This window comes from Lithobates pipiens, unplaced genomic scaffold (assembly GCF_037356315.1).
Source record: "Lithobates pipiens isolate NorthernLeopardFrog02 unplaced genomic scaffold, aLitPip1_a1.2 Scaffold_27, whole genome shotgun sequence".
Lineage (NCBI taxonomy): Eukaryota > Metazoa > Chordata > Amphibia > Anura > Ranidae > Lithobates > Lithobates pipiens.
In genome coordinates this window covers 86,145,381-86,170,200 of record NW_027507788.1, presented here as the reverse complement: position 1 = coordinate 86,170,200, position 24,820 = coordinate 86,145,381, and the positions used below count along the sequence as shown (strand labels likewise).

The following is a 24,820-nucleotide window of genomic DNA, read 5'->3' as shown; positions in this document are numbered from 1 at the left end:
AGTCAGACTGTAACAGAGATACGGAAGTTAGCTATGGGGTGCGGGTGGCTTGGGGTAGAAGGCATGATTCGACGGTGGGCTACAAATGGTGGCAGTTTTGAAGGGACCATGGTAAATGTATCCAGTTTGATTAATGACTGTAACCATTGAAGGAACATGGAAAAAACCTAAGATTATACATGTAATGGGTTTCATTCTGGAATGTATTGTTTGTTTTGTGAGCAATAAAAACGTTTTTGATTTAAAAATAAAGAATATGTAGAATACATTTTGGGCTAAATTTATGAAGAAATTCAATATATATTTTTTTTTTTTTATTGGATACGTTTTATAGAAGTAAAAAATGTTTTCGTTTTTTTCAAAAGTAAAAGTGTGGATATAGCCTAAGGGTCAGAGTCAACTCATATGTCGTGTGGTATGTTAACATGCATTGAATTAAAATGTAATTGAAAGAATCCACACTCCTTAACAGCCCATATACGGAATCGTGATAGAAAGTGGCCTCAGCCTAGTCTCCCCACAGGCCACATCCTCTAACAAATTTCACCCTACCCACAGGGTTTGGTCATATATCTCTTTGACCAAGCCCTGTGGGCTGGGCGAAATGCATCAGTAGGAGGATGCTAGGACTAAGCATCTGTTTGTGATGTGAAACATGTTAGCTGTTCTTCCCCGTCTTCTATGCCTAAGATATGACTGTTTTTTGGATTTAAATTTTTCAATAAAGATGCCTTCAGCGGTGCGCGGCCGTCCAGGATTTTTCCTTCCTTCCGAAACATATGTAGGCATGACCTGGGAGGAGTCTAGGCTGAGGCCGCTTTCTATCTCAATTCAGTACACTGAAGGCTGTTAAGGAGTGCGAAATCTTTCAACTACACTTTGTATATGATGCTTAGATGGAAACCATAGACACCAGCACCTACGTGTAGTGAGTCAGTGGAACAGACTGAAAGCCACTTAGAGCGGCTCATCAAGTACACAGACGGGGGGTCACCATGTATTGCATTAAAGCTGAACTTTCATTAAAATAGTCACTCCTACACTGGAGCTCTCTCCTGAACTACAAGGGTTAAATGCAAATTTTTGTCTAGGGTACTATTAACCCCTCTGTGCCAGTAGAAAACGTCCCAACATCGAGGCTTACTGATCATATGACTGTCACAGTGGCCATGAGATTGGAGCCCAGCCTACCAATCATAAGCGGTTACTGGGATCTGTTAGTAACAGTGAGGTCACAGTGCGGGGACACACACGCACACAATTGGTAAGAGTGTTATGAGCACAGAATAGGGATTCCAGGTATAGACACAAGTGCCAGCTCAGCATTTAAAGTGTTACTAAACCCACAACAGTGAAATCAGTCTGTATATGCAGTAAAGCATGCTTGTTATATTCACTGTGGAACCAAAGGGGTTATTCTTCCATACTGTGTAAAAAGGCTGTTTGATTCTGTCTTCTTTCATCCTCCCTTTCTTTTACCATCTCCAATCCACCTCCTAACAGTACAGAGCCTTATGCCGTGTACACACGACCGGACTTTGACGGACAAGGTCCGACAATCTTCCCGACAGACTTTCGGCAGACTTTCTGAATGAACGGACTTGGACACACATAATCACACCAAAGTCCGACGGATTCGTACGTGATGACATACGACTGAACTAGAATAAGGAAGTTCATAGCCAGTAGCAAATAGCTGCCCTAGCGTCGGTTTTTGTCCGTCCAGATTAGCATACACACAAACAGATTTCTCAGTCCAGGGGAGTTCTGGCTAGAAAATGTAAAACATGTTCTATTTCTAAAGTCCGCCGGATTTTTGACAACCAAAGGTCTGATGGAGCCCACACATGTTCGAATTGTCCGACAGACTCGTTCCGTCGGACCTTTGCTGTCAAAGAGTCTGGTCGTGTGTACGCGGCATTAGGGGCACTCTGCACATGCTCAGTTTGCTATGAATTGCTAGAGAGTTTTTTCCTTTTTTTGGGGGAGGGTGTATATGATTGGCACAGGGCCAATCAGCACTGTCCAGACAGAGTTCAGGGGTCATGCAGCCTCATAGGGCAGCAAGAGGAGAAGGAAATCTTTTTCCTACCAGCTTTAACCAGACACTAGATAGAAGTCACAAGTCTGCTATATACTGCTGATGAGAACAGGTATTTAGCCGTTTAGATTTACTAAAATAATTGCATTTCCATGTTCTGTGGGAGACCAGATATAGTGAATCCAGGGTCCTGGGTTTAGTAACACTAAGCCCTTGTACACACGGTCGGAGATTCCGACAACCAAATCCGTCGGATTTTGTCCGAAGCTGTTGCATACACACGGTCGGACAAAATTGTTGGAAAATCCGATCTTTCAGAAGGTGATGACGTTATTTCGTTACGATGGGACTACGTTCAGGCTAGTAGCCAATAGCTTTGATGTAGGAATTTGATCTGAGCATGCGTGGCACTTTGTCCGATCGGAATTCTCTACACGTGATCGGGGTATGTCCGATCGGACCAGTTTGTCGGAAAATATTCCCAGCAAGTTGGAAAATTGGGTCCAACGGATATTCCGACGGAATCAGTCTGATGCATACCACACACAGTCGGATTATCTGACAGCACGGTCCGATAGGACACATTCCGTCGGATTCTCCGACCGTGTGTACAAGGGCTAAGCCTACCACTGTGCTACCATATATACTGTACAATAAGTATACAGCCAACAGAAAAGGGCATTTTTACTTACCTTATTTCTCTCTCCTGCAGGCTTCCTCCCTTCTGCACACCTGGTACACGAAGTCGCTTCTCTTTGGTGGTCCATTGGTCACAAGCACTCTGACATCATCACACACAATTCAGGTCCAATCCTTCATTGTAAAAGAGGATGCCAAGGTTTTGACAACAACCCAGAACATCAAGGGGATGACAAAGGTGCCATTTGCCAGGGGAGTGTCGGATATGGTAATATCCATAAGCAAACATTTATTATATTGCAGCTTACCAATTCTTAGATGGGATGGCTGCATTAGTTTTCTTTTTTAGACTTTCATTGCTCTGTTTTTTTATCTGGTGATCCAGCCAGCAAGTCGGAGGAGGAGGAGACAAACCACTTAAAGCGGAGTTCTGCTTCAAAAAAAATAAAAAATACTGCAGCTGCTGACTTTTAATAATTGGACATTTACCTATCCCAGGGTCCGGCGATGTGGGGGAATGAAGCCCCGCTCGTCTCCCCCTCCTATCTGCGGTGCCGACATTTTAACAATTTAACTGTGGGTGCCTGGCTGTGGCTTCACAGCCGGACACCCACTGCGCATGTGCAAGCCACGCCGTGACATCATCTGGGACCTGCGACGTGTCCCAAATGATTGCAGAGAGGGAGGGGGGGAGAGGTGATCTTCCTTCTATGGGAGCTGGGTATCCGCTCTGCCCCCCCCCCCCCCCCCCCCAAAGAATGACATGCCAAATGTGGCATGTCAGGGGGTCACCTCCCTTAAAGCAGAAGTTCCATTTTTGGGTGCAACTCCACTTTACCACCAGCAGGTGTGTATAAAATAATCAGATTTTATTTATTCATGTAAAACTTTTATCTCAAAAAGCAAAAAAATGTGAGTTGCTGCATGTTTTTACGCATGGTATTGTGCACTGTGGTAGGGCAAACAATTTGCTAAAATTAATCTAAATCACACAAAAAAACAATGCATACCCCTTTTTTTTTTTTTTTAAATCAAGCCATACCAAAATGCATGGTACTTTGTTCCTATTCATTGTGTCACATGATTTCTCATGTAGTTTGGCAAGGTGCGTTGGGGTGCCTTTAACAAATAATGGCACCACAGTATGCTTGGGGGAAAAAAAAAAAAAAAAAAGGTGGTGCGATTTTGCTAGTCTTCCAGTATTGCACAAGTGTGAATGCAGTCTATGGTAGCATTTTTTCATTCAAATAGGTTGCCAACACACTGAAAATTGGATATGCGCTATAATTTTCTGATGCAGCACACCACAAAACAGGGTGATGGGTTGCAGTCTATTCAAACCTAGATGATACTGTCACAGATCAGCTGCGGAGCTGAACTGTGTCTGACTGGTTGCATATGTTTTTTACCTTTTTGCTGCTGTAGGTCTGCTGGCACCTATGGTTCCACAAATTTGTGCTCTGCTCTTGCTGCACTGACTTAGCAGCTATGGGTGTTGTTAGCTTCACCTGATGGTTACGGTAATATATCTCCCTCTTCTTGCTACTTCCTGTCTAACCTTCCATGTGTCTCCTTATTGAACTTTCACTCAGACCAGTGTCTGGTTGCTTGAGTGAAAAATTTAAAGGAAAAACACTGCGCTATAGCTAAAGTGAGAATCAGCAGCTGACACTCAAACAAACAAAGTTCAGTGAAAGTGGGGTAACAAATAGTGTAGCGCTAGATAAGTGAATAGGAAAATTGGATATGGGGAAGTATCAGTAATGAAACTAGTACTGTACCAAATACAAATGACAAAGTAAATAAAAATACGTGAATGAAAACACAAATATTAGTTTGCTCAATATACAACATATGTATAAGAGCGCACAAATACTGGTAAGTATCAGTGACTGAAATGTGAGTCCCAGTAAAAATAGTCCACATGTGTTGAGTAGTAGACAAGTATCAATGTTGGTCTTCCCAACGGGAGAATCAGATAACCCACAATTCAGATGGACTGGAAATGACGGCTTGTCATATACGCCCCCTGTTGAAGACCTTTTGTTGTCGAAACGCGTCGGGCTTGCATTTGGCACCCCACATTGCTTCTTTATATTTTACTTTATTTTATTTGTGTGATCACATGCCGTATTTATGTTATGGTTTTTATGACCTTTTCTAAATAAACCCAATGGTTACTGTCTGACCTGCACCATTTGGAGCCTTTTTTTCCTCTTTTTTCTGAACATCCACTGCATTTGGGGTGGTACCCCAATGCGAATAATTGGACCCTGCCGTCCCGAGAGACGCATGTTACAGCCTCTAACACTGGAAGTCCATGTAATCCGGAGACAGCTGAGTGACTCACGTGGACTACTATCAACTCATAATACCCGATTGGCATCACTTTGGACTACAAGCGCAGTTGACTCAACCGTCATATGACAGATGAATCCATTTTCTCTGGTAAGAGTATTTAATTATTCCTTTTGAAGTTACTTCAGACAAGCCGTCATTTCCAGTCCATCTGAATTGTGGGTTATCTGATTCTCCCGTTGGGAAGACCAACATTGATACTTGTCTACTACTCAACACATGTGGACTATTTTTACTGGGACTCACATTTCAGTCACTGATACTTACCAGTATTTGTGCGCTCTTATACATATGTTGTATATTGAGCGAACTAATATTTGTGTTTTCATTCACGTATTTTTATTTACTTTGTCATTTGTGTGTGGTACAGTACTAGTTTCATTACTGATACTTCCCCATATCCAATTTTCCTATTCACTTATCTAGCGCTACACTATTGGTTGCTTGAGTAACTCTTGTTCCTGAGAACCTTCTGTGCAATCATTCCTAACCTGACTTCTCATGGACTGATCTCTTGTGTACTGACTTGGCTAGTTCTGATTTCGTTTGTTGGCTGTCCACCCTGACCTTGGCTCATTATCCCGCTCTCCTTTTGTTCCATCCATCCGTGTCTGCACTGTCTCTTTGGGTACTCTCCTCATGAACAGGGAAAACATGGGGGTCGTGACCTGGGGTCAGCACGCAGCTAAGTCCACACTCCCATGAGGGGGTCTCTGGCAGAATACCAGCTGGTCCTTAGATTCCACACCCTGGGGGGATCCCGTGCCACCTGCTCGCCAATGGGCTCACACCTTTAGCACCATGACAGTTTGCTCAAGCCTTGAGCTCCTTGGAGAGTCCATCATCGGCCAAAGACCAAATGCAACACCTGGCTGAGAGACTTAACTCCCAGCAAGCAAATCAAGAGCAAATAATGCTGTTTCTACAGGATCTTACCTCCCGCCTGGATCGTCTACAAGCCACTGTAACCTCATCTTCTTCAACCCCTGCTTCTGCCCCATCGGCTCCTGTGTTACCGGCAACACCTGGCAATCCCTGTCTCTACCTGTCCAGTTCGTCCACCACCTCGTTTTTCTGGTGACCCTAAAGCTGGATATGCACTATACAATTTTCTGTAGATTTTTTTTCCTTCAGACTTCCAAGAACCATATACAGTAATATGAGGTCAAACCATGTTTTTTTTTCCGTCAGAATAAACTCTGAAGGTTTCTCCGATGGAATTCCGCTCAAGCTGTCTTGCATACACATGGTCACACCAAAGTCTGACCATCAAGAACGCGGTGACGTACAACATGTACGACGGGACTAGGAAAAGGAAGTTCAATAGCCAGGAACCAATAGCTTCCGTCTTGTACTTGCTTCAGAGCATGCATCGTTTTTGGTATGTCGGAACAGCATACAGATGAGCGGTTTTCTCGATAGGAATTGGTTCCGTCGGAAAAATTTAGAACATGTTCTCTTCCTAGGTCCTTCAGAATTTTTGACGTAAAAAGTCCGATGGGGCATACACGCGATCGGAATATACGATGAAAAGCTCTTGTCAGACTTTTTCTGTCAGAAATTCGGCTTGTGTGTACATGGCATAAGAGTTTCAATTTGCATGCAATCAGGCAGGCTCTTGTACTACATGATTTTGGTAAATTAAAAGGAAATCCGACAACAAAAGTTGTATAGTGTGTATGGGGTCTCAAGGCCCGTACATGCGCTTTTGATTTTTGGACGTCAATTGTGTTACGACGACCGATCGATCGCAAATCTTACCATTAAATTCTCGTATTGTTAGTTACCTTTTTACTTTTGACATGAGACTAGCATGTCACAAAAATCTGACGTTCAGTCGTCTGAAAATCAAAGCGTGTGTACGAGGCTTTAGGCTTGTCGTGGCTTCATTCATTAATCAGTCTTCCATCCCCTTTGAACTTTCCAAACACCATTTTCCAACAGATTGCACCAAAGTGGCATATATAATTTTTCCTCCTTTCTGGTGATGTCCTATCTTGGGACTCCCCACTCTGGGAATGACACGATCCTACCCCCTCCAACCTCCAGATGTTTTTGGATGTATTGGTGAGCCCGGCAGAGCGTCTTCTGCTCCTGGGGCCCTCCTTCGTCTTCGTCAGCAAGGAATGACAGTCGGCCAATACACAGTTCAATTTACGTAGGATGGCCATTGAACTCACCTGTAATAATGAGGCTCTAAGCCCACGTACACACGGTCGGAGATTTTGCCAACCAAATCCGTCGGATTTTGCCTGTCGGATTTAGTCCGACGGATTGTGTCCGAAACTATTGCATACACACGGTCGGGCCAAGTTGGCGAAAAATCCGATCTTTCAGAACGTGATGACATTACGATGGGACTACATTCAGGCTAGTAGCCAATAGCTTTGATGTAGGAATTTGATCTGAGCATGCGTGGCACTTGGTCCGATGAAAATGCTCTACACATGATCGGATTAGGTCCGTCCGGCCCAGTTGGTCGGGAAATATTTCCAACATGTTGGAAAATTGGGTCGGACGGAGATTCGGACGGAATCAGTCCGATGCATACCACACACAGTCGGATTATCCGACGACACGGTCCGATAAGACTCATTCCGACAGATTCTCCGACCGTGTGTACAAGGGCTTACTGCTACCTTCTGGCAGGGCCTATCTGAGCATAAAAAGGATGAACTCGCTGGACACACCATTCCTAACACGCTTGATAATTTGATTGCATTGAGCATTCAGATAGACGTTTGCTTCCAGGAGCGGGCCCTGGAAAGATCCAGATCCAGTCGTCGTTCTTTTGGCTGTCCAGCACAGGTTTTCCAAAAATGTATGGAGCTCTCTCCATCTCCAACCTCTCAAACCCTGGAAAAATGTATGCAGCTTAGACAAACTCGCCTCACTGCAAAGGAACCCACCTGTCGCATGGGTTTGGACTTGTGCCTTTACTGTGGCAGTAAAGGACATCTTTTGAACTCCTGTCCAGTTTGTCCAGGAAACTTTAGGGTCTAGGCCACTCTGAGGGAGGTGATCTAGATTGTCAGCTTCTCTCGTTTCACCCTACCCGTGTCTATCCATTGGGCTCAAAATGCTTATTAACTCTGCACATGTGGACTCTGGAGCAGCCAGGAATTACATTGAGTAATCTTTGGCCTCCGAGTTGGGTATTTCCTTTTTTGCCCTGACTATACTCCTCTCTGTGACCGCAATAGATGGCTCTATTTTGCCAGTTGGCCCCATCTGGTTTAAAACCCCTCTTATTGTGTTGCACATTGGTGTTTTGCATGGTGAGGAAATGTCTTTCCTAATTCTGACTAAATCTTCCAGTCCATCATTCTGGGCCTCTCATAGTTGCAGAAACACTCACTGCGACTGGAATTGAAATCTGGACAAGTATTGGATTGGGGGCCTCAGTGTCATGAATGATGTGTGTCCAAGGTACTTCAACCTCTTTGCGTCCCTCTGGCTGAAACCTCCACAACACCCATTTTTGTCTTCCCAGTATCAGTCCTTCCATTATGTTTTTTGCAAAAAGTCTGCAGATCGTCTTCCTACTCACAGAGACTGACTGCTCCATTTATCTGTTACCAGGAACTTCTCCTCCCCGAGGCCGAGTCTACCCTCTATCCCAGAAACACAAACCATGTCTGAATACATTCAGGAAGACCTGCACCGCGAAGAACCGATAACCTCTCCCTTTAGTTTCAGAACTTTGACAGACTGTGGGGTTCTCATGTTTTCACTAAATTGGATCTTAGAGAGGCCTACAATTTTAATAAAAATCCATGAAGGAGACGAGTGGAAGACCGCCTTTAACACCAGGGATGGCCATTATGAATATCTTGTGATGCCCTTTGGCCTATGTAATGTCCCAGAGGTCTTCCAAAATTTGGTTAATTAAATCTTCCATGACCCTTTGTATTTCTCTTATTGTATATATGAATGATATTCTTCTTTTCTCTCCAGACCTGCATACCCATCGTCTCTATGTGAAAACTGTGCTGCAGTGACTGCGGGTCAATTGTCTGTATGCTAAGTTGGAGAAGTGCCTATTTGAATAAACACAAGTTCCATTCTTGGGCTACATAATCACATATCAGGGCCTCCTCATGGATCCAGCCAAACTTTGGGCCATCTCTAATTGGCCTCAGCCCTCTGGTCTTAAAGCCACACAATGCTTTTTGGGCTTTTTATCTCCAATTCATTAATAACTATTCCACTTTGGTGGCTCCTATTACATCTCTTATCTGTAAGGGTGTCAATGCCACGTCCACAAACTCGAGGCAGCCTTCCTCTCCGCCCCAATTCTCCTATGTCTGGACAAACTTTTTTCTATGAAGGTCGATGCCCCCTCAGTAGGAGATGGTGCCGTCCTACTGCAAGCTCAGAACGGAAAGTCTTAGCCTTGCGCATTCTTTTCCAAGAAGTTTTCGGATGCAGAAAATAACTATACCATTGGGGACCGTGAGCTACTGACTATTAAACTAGCTCTTCAAGAATGGCGACCTCTACTAGAGGGCTCACCCATTGCAACACCATCTATACTGATCATAAAAATCTGCAAAATTTACAATCAGCAAAACGCTTGAACCCAAAACAAGCTCGCTGGGCTCTTTTTCGCCCAGTTCAACTTCCACATTACCTTTCGTCCTGGTGCCAAAAATGTTTGTGCCGATGCCTTGTCTAGGTCGTTCGATGTCAACGATTCTGAGAATCGCCTAGATCCTGGCCCCATCATCCCTTTGCACCAAATTCTAGCCACTACTCAGGTCCTGCTTATGCAGCCTCTTCCAGGTAAAACGGTGCCTACACTTCTTCCCAGACTCCTTATGTGGGCACATGTCTCCAAGTTCTCTGGACATCCTGGTATACATCGTACCTGTGACCTTCAGCCTCACTACTGGTGTCCCTCTCTTCGTAAGGACGTCAAAAAATATGTTCAAGCTTGTACAGTTTGTATCCAAGTCTTCTACGTCCATCCAGCTGGGCTGCTTCTACCCTTACCAGTTGCCGATATACCTTGGCATTCTATTTCGGTGGATTTCATCTCAGTTCTACCCCCCTCAGCAGGTTTTACCATCATCTAGGTAGTGGTGGATCGGTTCTCCAAAATGTGTCACTTGATTCCTCTCCAAGGTCTACCTACCGCTACCGTGAATTTCATCAAGAAGATATTGTCTCCATGGGATGCCTTTGCGCATTGTCTCCGACAGGGGAGTTAAATTTACAGCTCGGTTTTGGAGAGCCTGGGCCAGCTCCTTTGAGATTATATTGGATTTTTCATCTGCCTTTCATCCCCAGACCAAAGGGCAAATAGAGCGTGCCAATCAAAATGTAGAACATTACCTCCGTGCCTTCATCTCAGCCCACTAAGATGACTGGGTGGACCTTATACCCTGGGCAGAGTTTGCCTTAAACCACCACTCCAATGCCAGTACTGGAAAATATCCCTTCTATACTGTTTACAGGCAGCATCCATCTGTTCTCTTTCCTTTCCTGTTCCTATCTCTTTTCTCGTAGCAGCAGCAGCTGAAACCCAAAGGACCCTCAACTCAATTTGGGAAGAAGTTTCTAAGATTTTTTTTCTGACTGCTTCCAGGCATAAAATGGCAGCAGATTGTCATCGTCGTCCTGGTCCTACCTGGCGATAGAGTTTGGCTCTCTACCAAGCACATCCGACTCCGAGTGCTCTCAATGAAATTTGCCCCTCACTTCATTGGTCCCTTTCCAATTTTCCATCAGATCAATCACCCCCCCCCCCCCCTTCTCATCCCGCTCCTGTTGCAGATACAATGGATCAGTTTAAGATTAAAGAAATATTGGACTCCAAATACTCCCGGGAGGGGGTTACTCTATCTGATTGGAAGGGCTACAGCCCGGAGGAGAGATCTTGGGTTCCTGCTGCAGATGTCTCAGCCCCATGCTCATACTTGCCAAAAGTCCAGATTTTCCCAGGAAAATCCCAATTTTGGGACCCTTGTCCCGATCGGAGCTCGTCCGGATTAAATTCACAAGATTTTGCCTTTGTACCAGGAAATCGGGAATGTTTTAGGCAAAAACGGCCAGCTGGCTACAAAAAGATGGCCTCCCCCACGAGGTCTATTTCGGCATGTGTACAGTGGAGAGGGGAGAGGCTTCTCTCTTCAGTGTACAAGTAGACAATTCTCTTGTACACTGAAGCCCATTGGCTGCATGGATCGATCGGAGGCCCCTCCCCTCTCCACTGCACACATGAGAAAGCCAGGAACTGAAGCTGCCACTGCTGGGGACAGACACATGAAGGAGGGCTTTGCTGCGCAGCTGGGGACACCAGATGTAAGGAGGGGCTCTGCTGTTGGAGACACCAGATGTATGGAGGGGCTCTACTGCTGGAGACACCAGATGTAAGGAGAGTCTCCGTTGCTGGGTACACTTATGTAAGGAGGGCTCCGCTGGGGGCAGCTGATGTAAGGAGGGGCTCCACTGCCAGGGACACTGATGTAAGGAGGGGCTTTGCTGCCGGGGACACTGATGTAAGGAGGGCTCCACTGGCGGGGACACTGATGATAGGAGGGCTCCACTGATGGGGATGCTCATGTAAGGATGGACTCTGCTGGGGGCACTTGATGTAAGGAGGGACTCCGCTGGGGTCACCTGATGTAAGGACGGACTCCACAGGGGCACCTGATGTAAGGAGGGACTCAGTTGGGGGCACCTGATGGCATGTGTTGGCAGGCGACGTGCCAAGTGACACACTCATGGCTGAATGATTTCATTTTCCTATTACAATGTAGTAATAGAAATAATGCGCTTCAATAATCCTGACACAATAACAGCCGCCGGTGCCGGGATGATTGAATCGCTAACACCAGGTGTTTGGAGTATCTTCATCTGCTGATTGTTAAACTTTCTGGAATATACATATTTCTATTGTGGTGTAGGATCTAGGCCTGCCGTCCCTCCAGCTCTCTCTCCCTCTCTTTCTCCCTCCATCGGGGGGCACTGTCACAGATCAGCTGTGGAACGGATCTATGTCTGACTGGTTGCATACTTTTTTTAAACTTTTGCTGCTGTATAGTCTGCTGGCACCAGTGGTTCCACAAGCTTGTGCTCTGCTCTCCGCTGCCCTGATATAGCAGCTATGGGTGTCGCCGGCTTCACCTGATGGTTAATATACCACCCTTCTTGCTACTTCCTGTCCAGCCTCCCATGTGTCTCCCTATTTAAATTCCACTCAAACCAGTTTCTGGTTACTTCAGAAACACTTGTTCCTGAGCCCCTTCAGTGAAATCATTCTTTAGCCGACTTCTCATGGACTGATCTCTTGTGTTCCTACTCGGCTAGCTCTCCTGATTTCATCTGTCAGCTGTCTGCTCTGTTATCCGACTCTCCTTTTGTTTCATCCATCCATGCCTGCATTGTCTCTTCGAATACTCTCCTCGAGCAGGGAGAACCTTGGGGCCGTGAACTGGGGTCAGCACACAGCTAAGCCGAAACTCCCATGAGAGGGTGCCTTGCAGAATACCGGCTGGCCCTGAGATTCCACACCCTGGGGGATCCCGTGTCACCTGCTCGCCTGTGGGCTCACACCATTATCACTGCGACAGGTACATTGCGGTGCGTTTAGTGCTAGTTTAATAACGCATATTATGTCACGCATTAAGCCAGCCAGTTTGTTTGAATGACACATGCATAAAAGGTAGGAGCACCAGACCAAAAGATAAGAGTCCAAATTCATGTATTGGTATTGTACTATAAACACTCCCCCCTCATACACACGATCGGACTTCAAACAAACTTTTCCGTGGATTTCTGTCCAAAGGACGTTGGCCGTGAACTTGTATTGCATAGACAGGGCAGGACTTTTTCAGCCAACTTTCACAAAATCACGTGGCTTTCCTGCTCTTTACCGCCACCCTTTGGTCAACTTCTGTATTGTTGTCTGATCTTTTGCATTGGTTTTGAGCATACATGTTTGTACTTTGGACTTAAGTCCGATGGATTTCTGTACATATGATCGGACTTTGCTCCATCAGACTTTTGTTCCCGAAAAGTTTGTCTGTTAGCAGAGCGAACGTTTGTCTGATAAAAACCGAAAAAGTTTTTCCGATGGAGCGTAGACACGGTCGAATGTTGCCTTAAAACAGGTAATTTGCATGTTTGTTGTCAAAAAGTCAGATCGTGTGTATGGGCCTTAAGATGAGTCGAAAACCGAACGTTCTGTTGATCGAAAACTAAAACAGCGCATATAAAAGTGCCCCCCTGGAATCAGGGATTGGATCTTAAATTTAGCACAGTTCTTTTGCTATCGAGGTGTGAGAGACTGCAGCCTGGAAAAAAGATGAGGGAGAGAGTGCTACAGGACCAAGAATGAGGAGTGTGCTGGGCGGAAACTAGAGAGAGAGAGCTGTGCTGCCCAGTGCCACCAGAGAGAGAGCCACGCTACCCAGTGCCGCCAGAGAGAGCCATGCTGCCCAGCGCCACCAGAGAGAGACTGAGCCACTACCAGCCACTACCAGGGTACAGACATGATACACCACTGACCAGAACCCAGAGTGAGCGATCGCCCAGCTGGCGGAATCACTGCTGTAGTTTTTTGCGGGGTCTGAAAAAAGGGCCTGTTGGCCATTATCCATTACTTATCCTAGGGACTGTAAAACGTCTGCAGTCTCTGACCATGATAATGACATTGTCGAAAAGGGGTGGTGCATGGGTGACCCTAAAATGGTGCCCCCCCTGAAAAAAATTCTGCGGACACCCATGATTGTGCCATCATTGTTTCATGCTTCCAAACAAAATCCAACATATTGGTTTAGGCATTTTTGACTGCAGCATGGAAATTGCATGTCGCAGCTGGCATACTAATGATGCAAAAACAAACAACCAAGAAATTTTGTGATTTTCCAGATAGCCTCTTGTAATTCTTTAACAGCAGAGGTAGAGCATAAGAGGAAGAAGCAGCACAAGGAGCTAATCAATTCATATTCTGACAGAAGCATGCTGATAGGAGGAGCGAGCATAGTAACAGAGAGGTGAGCTCATCACTGTTCTGCGTCTTCGTTCACTGTCCAGTTTGAATTAGAGGAATGATGTTCGTTATCAGATTGAGGGCATTTAGTGGTGGAAAAGAAATACTGGAGGGAAAAACTTTTTTGAAGGTGAATATAACAGCTAAAGCTGTTTTTTTTTTTGTTTAATCTGTTGTTCCCGATGATGCTCGTCTGACCTGCCTATTTAAAGCCTTCCAGCTCACTCTTTCCTTTGCGTTCGCATTGGTCACATCACTAGGAACCATCTCCTGCTGTTTGTTTCAAGGCTGGCTTGCTGACATCCCTCCTGGCTTCTATCCTGCTTGCAGTTGCTCTCCTTGGATCCCTGACGTCTGGACTGGCTGATTACCCGATCTGGCTACTGGACTCTGGCTATGCTTGACTATGCTTTTTTATATTTACCTTTTATTTTTATTAATAAACAAGTGTGATTTGATTGTACTTCTGTCTCTGTCTGTTTCATGGTTCCTGACAGTACGCGAATGCCATAAATTCAGAAGATACAGTCAATCCACTTGTTGTTGTTTTTTTCCAGATTGGATGAGCAAGATCACTGCATGGATCAGTTTGCTTTGGCGTTACAAACGCTCCTAAATCGCATGGCTCACCTGGAATCCCCCACAGTGGCTGCTCCAGTACAACCTGAGTCCCAGGCCATCCCTGCTGCTGCACCAGTCTCTGTGCAGGCACCCGCCTTGAGTATTACCTCTATAAGAGGTATGTCTGGTTCTGCCCCGCTTCCCCAGCGATTTGGGGGCGATCCAGTTCAATGCAAAGGGTTTCTCAATCAGGTTGAGATATACTTCGAAATGCTGCCCTAGGCGTTTCCCACGGACAGAAGCAAAGTAGGTTTTGTGATATCTTTGCTTTCTGAGAGAGCCTTGGCCTGGGCTAACCCTCTATGGGAGACGCAAAAACCTGTTGTCTTGAGTTACCCTTAGTTTGAGGCCTCCTTTAAAAGAGTTTTTGACGTTCCCTTCTGCTGCCAAGTGCCCATCAAACAGAGTACGAGAACTGTTGCAGACTACGCCATTGAATTCCATACTCTGGCAGCAGAGGTTGCTTGGAACAATGAGGCCCTCGTGGCTGCTTTTTCTCATGGTCTCTTGGATTCCATCAAGGATGAGATAGCAGCCTGAGATATACCCACTGAGTTGGAGAGCTTGATTGATTGGTTTGCCATCCTCATTGACTCCAGACTCAGAGAAAGACTTTCTCTTAAGGCGCGCTTGCGGAAGCCTCCTGTACGTTTGCCTCCGAGCTTTGTAGTCCCTCCCATGCCTCCCTCACCTCCCATGCCTCCTGGTACCGAGTTGGTCAGTGAAGATGAACCCATGCACCTGGGCTTCACGCGTCTCTCTGCGGATGAGAGAGCCTTTAGGAGGAAGGAGAGATTGTGCCTTTATTGTGGCCAGGCAGGTCACTTTTTTAAGTCTTGTCTTACCCGTCCAGGCAACACCCGAACCTTGAGGTCCTGTCATGGACAGACCTTACGTGACGTTGTTTCTTCCCCAGTTATCCAGAAGGATAAGCCCCTGGTTTTGGTTGCCCTTTCTTGGGCTGAGTCGTCCATCGAGATACAGACGCTAATCGACTCTGGGGCTGCAGGCCTGTTCATTGATGCTGCATTTGTTTCGCAGCACTCGATTCCGCTGCAGCTGTGTGACACTCCACTTGCCATTGAGGCTCTTGACGGGAGACCTTTACAGCCTGCCTATGTGACTCATGAGACGGTTCCATTGTCCATGGCCGTGGGGGCTCTTCACCATGAGATAATCCAATTCCAAGTTATTTCCTCACCCAGATTTCCGCTGGTTATTGGTTATCCTTGGTTACAGAGGTACTTTTGATTGGTTCCGTGCTGAGGTTCTCTCCTGGTCACCACAATGCAGTGAGTCATGCTTCCTGAAGGTATCCAAGGTCCTGTGCACCGCTTCACTCCCCTCCCTGCCGGAGGAGTACCGTGATTTTGGCGATGTCTTTGATAAAGGTCAAGACGGTAGTTTGCCTCCACACCGGCCTTATGATTGCGAAATTGACCTTCAACCTGGTGCCATACCTCCACGTGGCCGGGTTTACCCTTTGTCGGTCTTGGAGGATAAGGCCATGGAGGAGTATGTTGCTGACGTACTTTCTCGAGGTTTCATCCGCAAGTCCTCGTCTCCTGCTGGTGCTGATTTCTTCTTGTGAAAAAGAAGAGCGGTGAACTGAGACCTTGTATAGATTATAGGGGTCTCAATTGTGTCACAATTAAGAATGCCTACCCGATTCCATTGATTACAGAATTATTTGACCGCCTCAAGGTAGCAACAGTTTTCACAAAGCTTGACCTGAGAGGGGCATACAATCTCATGCGCATTAAGGAGGGCGACGTGTGGAAAACTGCGTTTAATACCAGAACAGGCCATTATGAATACCTGGTAATGCCTTTTGGCCTTTGTAACGCCCCGGCAGTTTACAAGGAATTTATTAACAATGTCCTCTGAGATTTGTTGCAATTGTGTGTGGTGGTTTATCTCGATGATATCCTCATATTTTCCAAGTCCCTGGAGAGCCACCACACAGATGTCTGTCGTGTACTTCAGAAACTAAGGGAGAATAATCTCTATTGTAAACTGGAGAAGTGCGAGTTCCATCGTGAACAGGTTACATTCCTGGGCTATGTCATTTCCACTGCTGGTTTTTCAATGGACCCAGAGAAACTGTCGGCAGTCCTACCCGCAGTAAACCCACGGGTCCCAGTGGCCTCGACCCGTGGGTTTACGTCCTCTGCAGTGGTTCCTGGGCTTTGCCAACTACAATCAGAAGTTTATTCGTAACTTCTCGTCTCTGGTCAAGCCTCTGACTGATATGACCAGAAAGGACAGTAACCCACAGAGTTTGTCTCCGGAGTCCAATAAGGCCTTTGAGACTCTCAAGGCTGCCTTTGTTTCTTCTCCTGTGTTGGCACATCCTAATCCTATGTTGCCTTTTATCCTAGAAGTTGATGCTTCTGAGACTGGAGTTGGCGCCCTTCTGTCTCAACGTCCTAACTCTGAGAGCGCTATGCATCCGTGTGGTTACTTTTCCAAGAAATTGTCACCTGCTGAATGCAATTATGAGAGTGGGGACAGAGAGCTGTTGGTGATCATTTTAGCCCTGAAAGAATGGAGACATCTCCTTGAAGGTACCACTGTGCCCATTCTTATTCTTACTGACCATAAGAATCTTACATTCTTGTCTGAGGCTAAGCGACTCTCTCCCAGAAGAATGCGATGGGCTCTTTTCTTGTCGAGATTTAATTACATTGTCTCATTCTTACCCGGTACTAAGAATGTAAGGGCTGATGCCTTGTCATGACAATTTTCCTCCACTTCCAAGTCGGAGTCGGTTCCGGTTCCTATGATTCCTCCTGATCGTATCTTGGCTACAGTTCGCACCAGTCTTACTTCTCCTTTGGGTGACAAAATTCTTGCTACTCAGGTCCATGCTCCTCCTGATAAACCTTGTGACCGCTGCTTTGTCCCTGAGAGTCTCTGTACTGCAGTGCTCCAGACTTACCATTCTCCCAAGGCAGCTGGCCATCCTGGGAAGAATCAACTCATTTGGGCCATCTCCCAACAATTCTGGTGGCCTAGTGTACGGGCTGATGTTACTGCCTTCGTAACTACCTGTCCCGTGTGTGCTCAGAGTAAGACTCCACGACACCTTCCAATGGGCCTCCTACAACCAATACCCAATGGAGAGAGGTCCTGGACTCACCTGTCTATGGATTTCATTGTGGAATTGCCCAACTCCCAAGGCAAAACTGTTATCCTTATGGTGGTTGACTGGTTTTCAAAGATGTGTCATTGTATTCCACTTAAGAAGTTGCCCATCTCTAAGGAACTGGCTTCTATTTTTGCTTGGGAGATCTTTCGCTTACATGGGCTACCCAAGGTGATTGTCTCGGATAGGGGTGGTCAGTTTGTGTCCCGGTTCTGGCGAGCCTTTTGTGCACAGTTGGGAATCCAGCTTGCGTTCTATTCTGTGTATCACCTGCAGTCTAATGGGGCCGCAGAACGAGCCAATCAGTCCTTGGAGAAATTCCTACGTTGCTATATTTCTGACCATCATAACAATTGGTCTGACCTATTACCTTGGGCAGAGTTTGCTCACAACAGTGCCTTGAATTCTGCCTCCCGATTGTGTCCATTTATGGCGAATTATGGTTTCCAACCTTCAATGTTGCCTGACTCGTTTGTTCCGCAGAATATTCCTGCATTGGAGGAGCATCTCCGTGGTCTTTGTTCCACTTGGGTACAAGTCCAGGAGGCTTTGCGTCATGCTAATGATAGGTACAGACTCCATGCTGACCTCAGACGCCTGCCTGCGCCTTCCTACCAGGTTGGGGACAGGGTCTGGCTGTCATCTTGCAACCTCCGGCTTTGTGTTCCCTCACTGAAGTTTGCACCTCGGTTTATTGGGCCTTTCCGTATCCTTCGCAGGATTAACCCAGTAGCTTACGTGTTGGACCTTCCTCCTAGTATGCGCATCTCAAATGTGTTTCATGTCTCCTTATTGAAACCGTTGGTCTGTAACCGATTTACCACCTCAGTGCCACATCCTCACCCTATTCAGGTTGAGAACCATGAGGAGTATGAGGTACAATCCATTGTTGACTCCCGTAGGTTCCGTGGGCGCATACAGTACCTGGTGCATTGGAAGGAGTTCGGTCTGGAGGAACGCTCCTGGGTTTCATCCTCTGACGTACATGCCCCTGTCCTCCTCCGCAAGTTCCATAGATGGTTTCCCCTCAAGCCCGATGGCCCTCCGAGGGAGAGGGGTCATTGGGGGGGAGTACTGTCAGGGCTGGCTTAGCCCTTCCTCCTCTGGGCTGGTCGCTCAACTGTCGGCTAATTGCCAGCTCTCTTCTCTTTCCACAGTTACCAGCTGTTCCCGATGATGCTCGTCTGACCTGCCTATTTAAAGACTTCCAGATCACTCTTTCCTTTGCCTTCGCGTTGGTCACATCACTAGGAACCATCTCCTGCTGTTTGTTTCAAGACTGGCTTGCTAACATCCCTCCTGGCTTCTATCCTGCTTTCAGTTGCTCTCCTTGGATCCCCGACGTCTGGACTGGCTGATTACCCGATGTGGTTTATGAACTTTGGACTGGCTGACTACCCGATCTGGCTACTGGACTCTGGCTATGCTTGACTACGCTTTTTTCTATTTACCTTTTATTTTTATTAATAAACAAGTGTGATTTGATTGTACTTCTGTCTCTGTCTGTTTCATGGTTCCTGACAACTTGACTGCACTCCAATTGGCAGGAAATTCAACAAAGTTTATTGATATAAATCCATAGAAAAAAATATTACAGCTCAAACAGGCAGGGAACATGATGTTAACGCGTTTCACGTAACAGGAGCTTAGTCATATGTGATGACTAAGCTCCTGTTTCGTTAAATGCATTAGCATCTGGTTCCCTGTAGTTCAAGCTGTGATGTTTTTCACTATGGATTCATATCAATAAACTTTGTTAGCTTTCCTGCCAATTGGAGTGCAGTCAACCTCTTTGTATATTTGTGGAGTATCTGATAGATGTAAACTGGATCTGCACACGATTGTATGGTTTTGGGGCAATTTAGGGTGGACTTTCCTGGAGAAGTGTTTTTTTTTTTTTTTGCTATTTATTGGGAAGGGATTAATAGACTATTAATTTTTATCTTTTTCGTTTTGGTTGGAGTTTTGCTTTAATGTGTGTTAAAGCTCCAATCTCTCCCATAAAAATCAAAAGACAGCAGTTACAAATACAGTTGCTGTTGACTTTTTTTTTGTATAATCAGTATTTATTGCAATATAACAGAAACAGAAACAGGAAATACAAGACAAGTTCAACATCTCTTTCAAGTGCAAGACCCCTCTGCCTCAGAAAAGCAGCCCAAAGGTCAATTTAACAGCATGTGGGTTGAACAAACAGACATATATAGGGAGAGAGGTTACAAAGTCAGGAAGAATGTCATTGGCGTACTTATAGTGGGTAGACTGGTGATAGCCAAACAGTTGCAATGGCGATAACAGTTAGTAGGCGTGGGGACTGCTCCGGCACGAAAAATTATCTGAAGTGTGGACACCATCCCGTCGCTGGGGTAGAGGGGGGGGCCCTACGGCCTCCAGCTAGCCGCCCTCCGCCACCTGCGTATCCTGGGAATCCCGTCGGCACCTCAGAGAGTCGGCCAGAACGTCTCACTTTCTAATTACATAAAATCCCGCCCGGGAGCGTCGGGTTTAAAAAGAGTGTCTCAGCCCACCCTCTACCGGCTCCGATGTCTCAGGCTCCCACAACATTCAGGTCAAAGAGAGGCTAAAATGTAGAACAGAGAGTATAAAGAAAAAACAACTGCATACGCAGCGGGATAAGGGAAGGGTAAACTAGGAGAGGCAGGAAGAGGGGAAGGGAGGTAGGAAGAGAATGAGGTAGAGTAGGTCAAAATACCTTAGTATAAGTTCCAAACGTCTGCTTTGTCCGCACCGGGCACACCACTCCTGAGCGTAAAATTCTGTAAGCAGTATTCTCCTGCTAAGAGCTCCCGAGGGGAGATCCAGACCCTCCATGAGCCCTAGCCAGCCGGAGAGTTTTAAGGGTAGGGTCTGCCAACTCTAGCAGAGCAATGTCCAAGCTTGAGGGTACCTGGTTAGGGTCCGATGCATATGTCGACCATGGTTGCCAGATATCATGAAATCGGTCTTCAAGGCCCTTACAGGTTGCAACCCAATTCTCTGCCTCCCTCACCGCATTCACTCCCCTGCACCACTCCTCACGAGTGGGAATTCTGGGCCTTTTCCAATATATCGGAATCAGGCGTTTTGCTGCATTCAGCAAATGTGCCAGCACAGTATTTTTATAGACACTGAACGGGACCGGGGGTACCTGCAAAAGGAAGTGAAGTGGCGAGAGGGGGACCTCTATCCCCGTCACCTTTTTTGCTTGGCCCTGTATGTCTTCCCAAAAGGGTCGGATCAGGGGGCAGTCCCACCAAATATGCAGTAGGGTCCCTCGGTGCCCACACCCCCTCCAACAGAGCTCCGATGTAGAGGGGTAGATACAGGCCAAATCTGCTGGCACTCAGTACCAACGCGCCAGCAGTTTAAAGTTGGTCTCCTGTGTTTTGGAGTCTCTGGAGGACGAATGGGTGAGGGAATAGAGGTGCGATAACTGCGTCTCTGTAAACGTTGTCCCTATATTGGTCTCCCATCGTCTGATATAGGCAGGGGTGGCCAGGGGGCCAGCCGAGTCCAACAGCTGGTATAACTCAGAAACCAGGTGTGGAGTCGGTTCCTCCGCAATAAAAATACGTTCAAATGGGGTGAGGGACAGAGGGTCCCTAATAGTATGACCATGTACCTGGAAAAAGTGGTGTAGTTGTGTCTGTATCTCCAGAAGTTCGTTCGTGAACCTCGACTACCTACAGGCAGAGCTTCGTACGGCACAAGACCGCCATCCCTCATGAGTTTCCCACAACTAGCGTTCCCATCATCTGCCCAAGTCTCGAAGAAAGCCATCTGTTCTCCCGGTGGGAACCACAAGAAACCTCCCAGTGGGGCCAACGGGGACATAGGGGGAGCCAGCTTTAGGAGTGGGTTAATCCTGTCCCAAACCGAAAAACACATGGGTCGTCAAGGGGGAGGTCGTCTCCGCCAAGCCCCTATATTCCCAGGGCAGCCAGGGCACGTAAGATAAGTTCCTACCCGCTAGACATTTCTCTAGAGGGACCCATAGCTTCGTTCGAGAGTGGAAACGCCAGTCAAGAATCTTCTGGAGGGCTATAGCTTAATAATACTGTCTAATGTCTGGGACACCTAGGCTACCCCTCCTCTTCGAATGACGCATCACCCGTAGAGCTATCCTAGGTTTACGCGTGTTCCAAATAAAGCGAGACATTATACTATGTAAGCGTGCAAAAAAGCTTTTGGGCAAGGGGATCGGGATCATCTGTAAGTAGAAGAGTATACGGGGTAGAACGTTCATCTTTATAATGCTCACCCGACCAAACCACGTAAACGCCACGTAAACGCCGTCCCCGTCCAATGCAAGAGGTCTCTCGTGATAGCCAGGTATAGGGTATCAAAGCGGTTATTTAAATGCACCCCCAAGTATCGCAGGGACGATGTAGTCCAAAGGGAAAGGCTGCCTTAAGGGTCGCTACCAAGTGAGGGGCTAATTGGATGGGGAGTATTTCCGACTTTGAAAAATGTATCTTAAAGTTGGACAATGACCCGATGATGTGCTGTTTCACTTAAGGTGAAACAGCACATCATCAGCATAGGCCGAGAGTTTGTGTTCTGTATTACCAACTTGGAGGCCCTTAATATCAGGGCTAGCCCTCACCGTACGGAGAAAAGGCTCCAGCACCAGGGCAAACAAGAGGGGTGAAAGAGGACACCCCTGTCTCGTGCCGTTTCTAATAGGGAACCGAGCCGATAAAGTCCCATTCACCTTGACCTGAGCGCAAGGTGTGGAATATAGGGCCGCGATCGTAGTCAACATCCGTGGGCCTAGTTATATCGAGCAAAGCACCTCTGTCAGGTAGGACCAGTCTATGCGGTCGAAGGCCTTTTCTGCGTCTGTGGACAAAACAATATACGGTTGTGGGACTGGTCGGGAGCGGGCCCAATGAATAAGATGGACCGCTCGAAGGGAATTATCCCTGGCCTCTCTCCCGGCTACAAAGCCTGTCTGGTCGGGGTGGACAAGATCAGGGATAAGGTCTTTCAGTCGGTTTGCTAAAATTTTTTACAGAATCTTTATGTCCAAATTAAGAAGGGATATAGGGATATGTGAGCCAAAAGGTCTTCTGGGGGGATGACACCACCTCCAGCTATTGCATTAAATTAGGCGCACATGGGAGCCTGCAACTGGGGCAGGAAAGTCTTATAGTAAGCCTTAGTGAATCCATCAGGGCCAGGACTCTTCCCATTAGGCAAGGAATCCACCGTGGCCCCAAGCTCCTCCGCAGTAATTGGAAGCTCCAGGGCTGCGGATTGGTCCTCTGTAAGAGTCGGTAGGTCAGCCACCGCTAAGTAGTCTCGGGTCGCTTTGAGTCTATCAGCTCAGGCCGCAGGGGGGAGTGTAGAGTCTAAATTATATAGTGTTGTGTAGTACTCTCGGAACCCTGCTGCTATTTTAGAAGATTGGACGACCGGAACCCCCGCGGAGGTGTGCAATTTGTGAATATAGGTCAGAGCCTGGCGTTTACAGAGGGCACGGGCCAGCATCCACCCACATTTATTCCTGTGTTCGTAATATTTATGGGCCAAAAAGCGAAATTGTTTGGCGGTCCAATAAAGGCAGAAACAGTTCCCGTAGCTCTGTCAAAGCCGTCAAGGCCCCTGGACTCCCACTAGCTTTATGTCCGAGTTCCGCTTTCTGAAGGGCATCATATACCCGTGTAAAATCAGCCCTGTGTTCCTTTTTCAGCCTGGACCCCTGAGAAATTAAGGCCCCTCTAACTACCGCCTTATGTGCTTCCCATAGCACACCTTCTCCCATCTCATCCGTCAGATTTTCCCTGAAGTAATGAGTTAGCGTGTCTGCGACCTCCTTCATCGCGACCCCGTCATCAAGCAGATTATCATTGAGCCGCCATGTCCAGGTCCTCTGCATGCCCGTGGGCAGGGCAAAGGCAACTGTCACCGGGGCATGGTCTGAAATCGAAATGACGTCAATAGATGCAGACTGAAGGAGTTCCAGAATATTGCGGTCAACGTAAATGTGGTCAATGCGTGTGTATACATCATGTACCTTAGAATAATAGCTGTAATCCCTATCAGAAGGGTGTAGTGTTCTCCAACCGTCCGATAGGAGGTGAGACTGCATAGTCTTGCGGTAGTGTTTAAGGAATCTGTAGGAATGTGAGGGTCTCACATGAGATGTGTCCAGCTGAGGGTCGGGGCTTACGTTAAATTCGCCTCCTACAATTAGAAAGCCTTCCCTAAAATCCGCTAGACTGTCCAAGGTGCTATCAATAAAAGGAAGTTGGTCGGCGTTAGGGGCATAAATCACCGCGAAAGTGTACAATTGTCCCGCTATAGTGCCTTTCAAAAAAACATACCTGCCCTGGGGGTCTATCCTGTGGTCAGAGGGTTGGAAGGGACAGGACTTGTGTATGCCAATAGCTGTACCTCTCGACTTAGATAAAGGGGAGTTGCTCAGAAACCATTGGTTAAAGAGATGGGTAGGGAGTCTAGGGGACGACTGGTGTGTAAAGTGAGTCTCCTGGTGGAAAATCACCTGCGTCTTCAACCGCTTCAATTCACCCCAGAGCTTACTACGCTTATGAGGGGAGCATAAGCCCCTAACATTGTAAGTGCTTACCTGCAGTGCAGCCATCTAAAACAATCAGGCTGGGTCATGCTCAAAAATTGGTGGCGCACCCGGTGCAGACGACAAAACGGCAGGGTTGACCTAGAGAAAAAGGAGTCAGAGAAGGGAAGGCAGACAAGGGAAAAGAGAAAAAGAGATAGGGGGAGAAAAAACATATGCGTGAGACATATATAAGGCACATCTGTGAAAACATGGTGGCCGTAGTCGACCAGAGGTAGGAAAAAACTAAAAGTTATGTCAAGGTCCCCACACCACACAGAAGTGGGGGGGGGGGGGGGGGGGGGCGAGGCCACAACTCTAGATCCCAATACGGATCTAAGCCCGTATAAAGAAAAAAAAGGAAAACGGGCATCCTATTGGGGGTACGTGGAATCACATAGTGAAAAGTGAAGGGGGTCCCCGTCTCTGTCCACC

General features: G+C 46.8%; 1 protein-coding gene across 1 annotated transcript in view; it reads right to left on the bottom strand.

The window, feature by feature from the left end:
* Window positions 1–4,212, bottom strand: part of LOC143933954 (DNA-directed RNA polymerases I, II, and III subunit RPABC5-like) — a 90,387-nt gene extending 86,175 nt beyond the window's left edge. The window contains exon 1 of the mRNA XM_077457163.1: window positions 4,090–4,212. The gene's annotated coding sequence lies outside the window, so the exon portion shown is untranslated. The remainder of the gene's footprint in view (window positions 1–4,089) is intronic.
* Between the last annotated feature and the right edge of the window lie 20,608 nt (window positions 4,213–24,820).